The sequence below is a fragment of the Lipotes vexillifer genome, unplaced genomic scaffold (genome assembly GCF_000442215.2).
Source record: "Lipotes vexillifer unplaced genomic scaffold, Lipotes_vexillifer_v1.1 scaffold298, whole genome shotgun sequence".
NCBI lineage: Eukaryota > Metazoa > Chordata > Mammalia > Artiodactyla > Lipotidae > Lipotes > Lipotes vexillifer.
Genome location: NW_006793272.1, coordinates 1,494,531 through 1,501,519, shown reverse-complemented (window position 1 = coordinate 1,501,519; position 6,989 = coordinate 1,494,531). Strand labels below are relative to the sequence as shown.

Sequence of the window (6,989 nt, the reverse complement as noted above, 5' to 3'; positions counted from 1 at the left end):
AACCACTTTAAAGTGTACAATTCAATGATATTTAGTACATCCACAGTGTTGTGCAGCCATCACCTCTATCTAGTTCCAAAACATTTTCCTCATGGCCAGAGGAGACCCAGAGTGGTAGTTCCTTTATAGCTCAAAAACTGCTTTGCACCCTGTAGGGGCATCACAGTGAAGACATTAAGCTCACAATCTAAGGCTGATTAAGTACAACACTCCATTCACTATTCTCTGGTCTCTGGTGTGATGCTATCTGTAAAAGTTCAGCAAAATACAGGTATAATTCCTAGCCTACTTGCTTTAAGGGTCACTTTCAGGATTTTTCATCTCACAAGGTCAGCCTGCAGGGTTTTTGTATGACTCAGTTGCCCTTTCCATCCACCATCATATGATGAAGTTTCATTTAAGCACATTTCTCAGCTAGGTTCTATGCCAGCTTCTTGTAAAACAGTTTATCATTGACCCAGACTAGGTATTTGCTAATTCGCTCAGAATTAATTGTGCACTTTAATAATTTTCATTGAATCGGTTCCCATATCTGTAGCTTTTATAACCACAAGTACTAGCTGCATACTGATTAAAAATTTCCCATCAGCTGTATATGAGATATGACTATAAATTTTCTTTTTAATTTTCCTTCTATGACTCATAAACTGGCTTAGGAGCAATTTCAAAAAGGAGTAAAAGGTTTGCAAGTGACAGTAGTGTCCAGGGAATAAATGTTGTTTTTCTCTTAGGAAAATACCTAGATGTATATACATTCTGATTTGTTAAAATGGTCTTGTTATCTTACAGTCACAGTTAATATTCTCCATTTCAGCATTGCTGTTAGAATCCTCATTCTCTATGAGAAATTTCAGCACCTTTTTAAATTTCTAGAGTATAATTATGTAAGCTTTTTTACATTCAGCTTTTTTTAAAAAAACAGTTTTTAATGATACAGTCATGTGTTGCAATGGGTAAAATATTCTTTACAGATAGATAGTGAGAAGAGCAGTTAGTACCCTTCATAATGTGTCAATTGCTTGTTTGGGCATAGTGCTAGAATGAGAGAACACAAGGCTAGAAGTTTGTCAGGAGACCCGGGTTCTAGTCCTCAGCCTGCAACTAAATAGCTATGTAATTTGGGGGCATGTCACAACTTCATACAGGGACCACAGTTTTCTAATCTGTCACATCATTATGTTTCTTCTATGTACCTCATTAAGATGCTGCAAAGACAAACCCAATATTTTCCAAGTTTAACTGATTACCTTCACCACCCCTTCTCCCAACTCTTCTTCCCAAATCTTGTCTTTTATACTCTACTAATTGTCTCACAAATCTTTCTTCTTTATTCCATTCTCATTGTCCTAGGTCAAATCCTATTCATCTCAGTCTTCTGGACATTGCAATAGACTGGTCAGCCTGCCCTCATTCTTGCCCCCCTACAAACCATCCTCTACAAGAGTTGTATACTGAAAACACAATCTGACTGTGCCATTCCCTGGCTTAAAACATGAAATGACTTCCCATTGTAAAGTGATAATATTTACTTTTTAAGTATGGTATATAAGGTTCATCAGATAAACTTCATTCTACCTTACCAACAGTGAACCCATAACACACCATAGGAGATTACTTGTATCATTCAAATCTTCAGTAATTTTACCATAGCAAATGTTTAAGATGCACCATGCCAAATCCCTGGATCTACCTGACTTCAGCTCAGCATGGTGGAAGTTCAATGTATGATTGCCAATGTCCTGAACCAAGAACAAATCACAGCATTTCTCTGCTCTTGCTTTCTTGGAAGCTACAGAAGGCTTCTCAACTGTACAGGTGCAACCTAAAAGTATGGGAAGTTAATGTCCCAAGGATGAAGGACACTTCTCAACTGAAGGAGGACAAAAGTCAATAGATAAATGCCCCATCTTCCCTGTTTTGTGGTGGAACAATTCTGAGGTCTGTTCTATACAGTTAGTGAGTTCCTAGAAGGATTGAACTCCAGTTACCCACAGCAGTTGCACCCTATTTCTTTGGGAGGTGATTCTTGGGGTCACTTCCCAGATACACCACCCATACCCAGTCCTTGTTTCAAAATCTGCCTTCTGGGTAACCCCAGTTAAGATACCTCCTTGTTTTTGTCTATGTGATCTTTTGACTATTAAGAAGTATGCTAGGGCTTCCCTGGTGGCGTAGTGGTTGAGAGTCCGCCTGCCGATGCAGGGGACATGGGTTCGTGTCCCGCTCCGGGAAGATCCCACATGCCGCAGAGCGGCTGGGCCCGTGAGCCATGGCCGCTGAGCCTGCGTGTCCGGAGCCTGTGCTCCGCTATGGGAAAAAGTATGCTAAACTCTTCTAACATGATAGTGATTTTGTAACTTTCTGCTTTTATTTCTATTACATTTTGCTTATATATTTCAAAGCTCTCTTGTTAGATGCCTAAAGGTTCATGACTATTTCATCTTGTTGGGGATAAAACCACCATAATGTATCTCTCTTTGTCCCATTAATTTATTCACCTTGAATTCTCTTTTATATGATATTAATATTGATACATTTGCTTTATTTTCTTAGCATTTGCCTAGCATATCTTCTTCTATTTTCAATTTTTAATTTTTATTTCAGTAGGTCTCTTATAAACAAAACATAAGTGTATAGATGAATTAAGTTTTCCAATCTGATGGTAAAAATGAAAAATATGCCAACACATTCTATTAGCAAGGCTGTAGAGAAAGTCACTCTCATATATTACTGGTGGGAATGTAAAGTAGTAGAATCCTTTTGGAGGGAGATTTGGAACTGTCTAACAAAAGTAAGACATATGCATTTGTCTTTTAGTAAAGTAATCCTATCCCTAGGAATTTACCCTGAAAATAGACCTACAATAAGATAAAAATATATGTGCACAAGGTTATTCATTACAACATTGTAATTTCAAAATACTGGAAACAAACTAAATGCTCATGCAGGAGACTGCTTGAATAAAATATGGTACATCACACAGTGGAATACTATGCAGATGCAAAAAAGAATGAGAGGACTTCCCTGGTGGCACAGTGGTTGAGAGTCCACCTGCCAATGCAGGGGACGCGGGTTCGTGCCCCGGTCCAGGAGGATCCCACATGCCATGGAGCGGCTGGGCCCGTGAGCTATGGCCACTGAGCCTGCGCGTCCAGAGCCTGTGCTCCGCAACGGGAGAGGCCACAACAGTGAGAGGCCCGCATACCGCAAAAAAAAAAAGAATGAGAAAGAACTTTGTGAACTGACATGGGGTGATTTCCAGGATATATTGTTAAGTGAAGAAAGCAAAGTGCAAAATAATATGCTACCTTTCATGTGTAAAGAAACATGAAAAGATGTATACATTCTTTTTTTAATATTCTTTAAAAACAATGTATATATACATATAAGTGAATCACTTTGCTGTACAGCAGTAATTAACACAACATTGTAAATCAACTATACTTCAATAAAAAAATGACTATCATTTTTTGATGCGTTCAAGCAAAGGGAGGTATTTGGGTCTAAAATATTACATTCTCAGGATGTCACAGAGCTGGAGAAGCAGAGTAAGAGGGAGCAAGAAGTATGTCCCCAGAAGTCCCCGAGGCAGCCTCCACGGAGAAGCAGAAGGAAATGGAAGATAAAGTAACTAGTCCAGAGAAAGCTGAAGAAGCAAGATTAAAAACAAGGTATCCTCATCTGGGGCAAAAGCCCAGAGGTTCAGATTTTTTAAGGAAATGATTGCAGAAAGGGCAAAAAGATTTTGATTCTGGGGATTACAGCATGGCTAAAGCAAAAATGAAGAACAAGCAACTTCCTACTACAGCCCCAAATAAGACAGAGGTCACTGGTGACCACATTCCCATTCCACAGGACCTTCCTCAACGGAAACCATCTCTTGTTGCTAGCAAGCCAGCTGACTGATTAAAAGAGCTGAACTGCATGAATCTTCTAATACCCATTATTTCCTCTTAATATGTTACTTCTCCACTTTTTATTTCCTTTCACTCAGTCATTTGAGAGTGATGGCTTTGCAGGTAGCTGTAGTGTGTGCTGCTATTGTAAGATAATATACATGTGTAGAGTTTTTGATTAGCTTAGCAGTGCACTAATGAAAAGAACATGTTAGAGCAATGTAAAGTAATCTACTTGAAAAGAATTGTATGTATTACCCAACTCCTAGTGTAGGGCTGGTTCCAACAAGTAATAAGCAAGTTTTACAATTTTAATATTTTGGCTTTCTTTAATTCATCTTAATTATAGCTTTGTATGTTATTCTTATCTAAAATAAACTCTATTGTATTGAGTTCTTCTGTATTTTCCTTTTCGACTTTGTGAAGCAGAAGTTTAAGGCCACAAGTTAGAAGAAAGGTGACATATTTCAAACACAAAGAGATGGGGCTCCAAAAGATTTGCATCCTGTGCTTGAACTTGATTGGCCTTAAATATGTTTCAGCTTTAACAGTAGAATTTTTCTTGGGCAATATTTGCCCATTCTGGTACAACTTATGTGACTCTAGTGCATAACAGCCACTATTGAAGTTAGTATTCTTATTCAGGTCCATAGTGTTAGAATACCTTTTGTTGTTGAAGATGTGAATGAAGTGTGCATGTGCATTGACTGTTGAATTCACTTTTGTGCCATTTTTGTAAACACAATAGTTTTGCACAACCTCTCAAAAAATATTAGATTCTCCAGATTCTCTTAATCCATTTGCAAAGACTTTTTATCTATGAATCAGGAGTCTTAAGAAACTTGGATCCTGAGTCCTGTGGACCTTCTTTATTTTTGATGAATTTGTTTTTGTGGATGATGTTGATTTCATACACAAACTTGCTTGCACCTAGAGCTATGGTAATGTCACTGGACTTGATTATAAATGAGTTTTAAAAGTTTGGATATTTCATTTCATTTTGGGATACATATCTCCGTGGAGAAGTGGTTTTGATGATAAAACTTATGTTGAGTGAAAAGGCTTTTGGGCCAAGTTCCTAGACTGACACCATATTTTTTGTTTGTTTGTGGTCTAGGTCAGTCCTGAAACGAAAATCATCAGTATGTAACAACTGTGTATGTATATGGACATGTATACATATACATAGGTATGTGTATGTGCTCATTATACATATATGGGTATACATGCATATATATGAAAAAAATAAACATGAAAAGATAAGCTAGAAACTAATGAGATTGGTTACGAACAAGAGTAGCTGGGAACAAAGTGGAAAGGAGGGGATATGGAAAAAGAGTAGAAGAAATATGGAAGAGTGATCATACTTTTCTAAATATACATTTTTGCATAGTTCTGACTTTTATAACCGTGTTAATATTCACATGCTGAAAAATAAATAAAATCAACAAAGATGGGGCACGGCAAGAAAAATGTAATACAAACAGAAACAAATGAACCTAATTTTATTTCAAATGAATAACATAACATAGTGAATAACAAAGTGTGTGTGTGTATGTAGAGAGGAAGTCCAAGACTTAAGTAACTGAAATACAGTATTTTGACTATATACCTTATGAAGACCCTAGGAAAGAAACTTGGACTCCCGATGATGTATGATTTAGAGCCAGCAACTTCTGAGTTTTATTTCCTGCCTTTGTAACCTCCTGCAGCCTTCTGGTAAAGCTTGCCCCCCACCCCCACCCCGACCATTTCACAAGATCATGCAACCTCTTGCTGCCTCTTTAAAATCTTGCATTGGACAAGAGCCTCTTTTAACTCCTGTGCCAGTGGGACTTTTCTCCTTATAAAAAGCCTGCACACTGTTATTCATTCTCTCTCAGTTCTGGACTTTCTCTCAGAGAGCCATGCACCCTGCCCCTTGCCTTGAGATTTCCTCACCTGTTTGAATAATGCAGTTGTGTTTTTTTTATAGAAAAAGATGACTGTTATGAGTTTCAACATTTGAACCAATATCTGAGCTCCCCCATGACACACTGAAGTTGCTATAACATAAATTAAGAATAAAGATGGAATTGGAAACCAATATTGTACTTTTGCCGATAGGTTTGATTTTCATAGTTGTATGGGTTAGCAATTCTGCAGCTAATATATGTATTCTGAGATTGAGCAAATAAGTGAATATACTGTCCATAATGTTGGAGAAGGGAACAAGAGGGAAACCTAGGACAAACCCCATGGAGTTAGATTTGAATTAGAATCAGTGTTAATTCATGGTTTTTGAAAGATAGATTGATAGATACAGAAATATGGATGTGTGTATGTAAACATGCATGTATATCCTAGTTTTGTCCATTGAGAGGTAATAGAAGCAAACGATATTCTAGTACCAATGAGCACACCCAGTGCCCAGTTCTTGATTTCTAAATATGATTCTACAAAGAAGGAATAAGGCTTCCTTAAAGAAATTACTGATTCCAGTTCTAGGGAAGGTAAAATATAAGATGATTCTGTAACATCTTGTGGTATTTGAAAGTAAAGAAGTTCTCAAAGAAATCACAGGGAAGATATCAATAAGTTACAGACAGGATGCTTTTACATAACCACAGTACAATTATCAGTCAATGATATATATATTTTTTGAATTTTATTTATTTATTTTATACAGCAGGTTCTTATTAGTTATCTATTTTATACATATTAGCATATATATGTCAATCCCAATCTCCCAATTCATCTCACCACAACCCCTGACTTTCCCTCCTTTGTGTCCATACGTTTGTTCTCTACATCTGTGTCTCTATTTCTGCCTTGCAAACCAGTTCATCTGTACCATTTTTCTAGATTCCACAAGTATGTGTTAATATACGATATTTGTTTTTCTCTTTCTGACTTCCTTCACCCTGTATGACAGTCTCTAGGTCCATCCATGTCTCTACAAATGACCCAATTTCGTTCCTTTTTATGGCTGAGTAATATTCCATAATCAGTGATATATTATTATCTCAATGCAGACCTTATTTATTTATTTTAAAATTTTATTTATTTATATTTGGCTGTGTTGGGTCTTCGTTGCCACATGCAGCCTTCCTC

At 37.1% G+C, this 6,989-nt stretch overlaps 1 pseudogene; it reads left to right on the top strand.

Moving 5' to 3' along the window:
* The first annotated feature begins 3,567 nt into the window (after positions 1 to 3,567).
* On the top strand, positions 3,568 to 3,906 carry LOC103081815 (cAMP-regulated phosphoprotein 19 pseudogene; annotated as a pseudogene).
* The last annotated feature ends 3,083 nt before the right edge of the window (positions 3,907 to 6,989 follow it).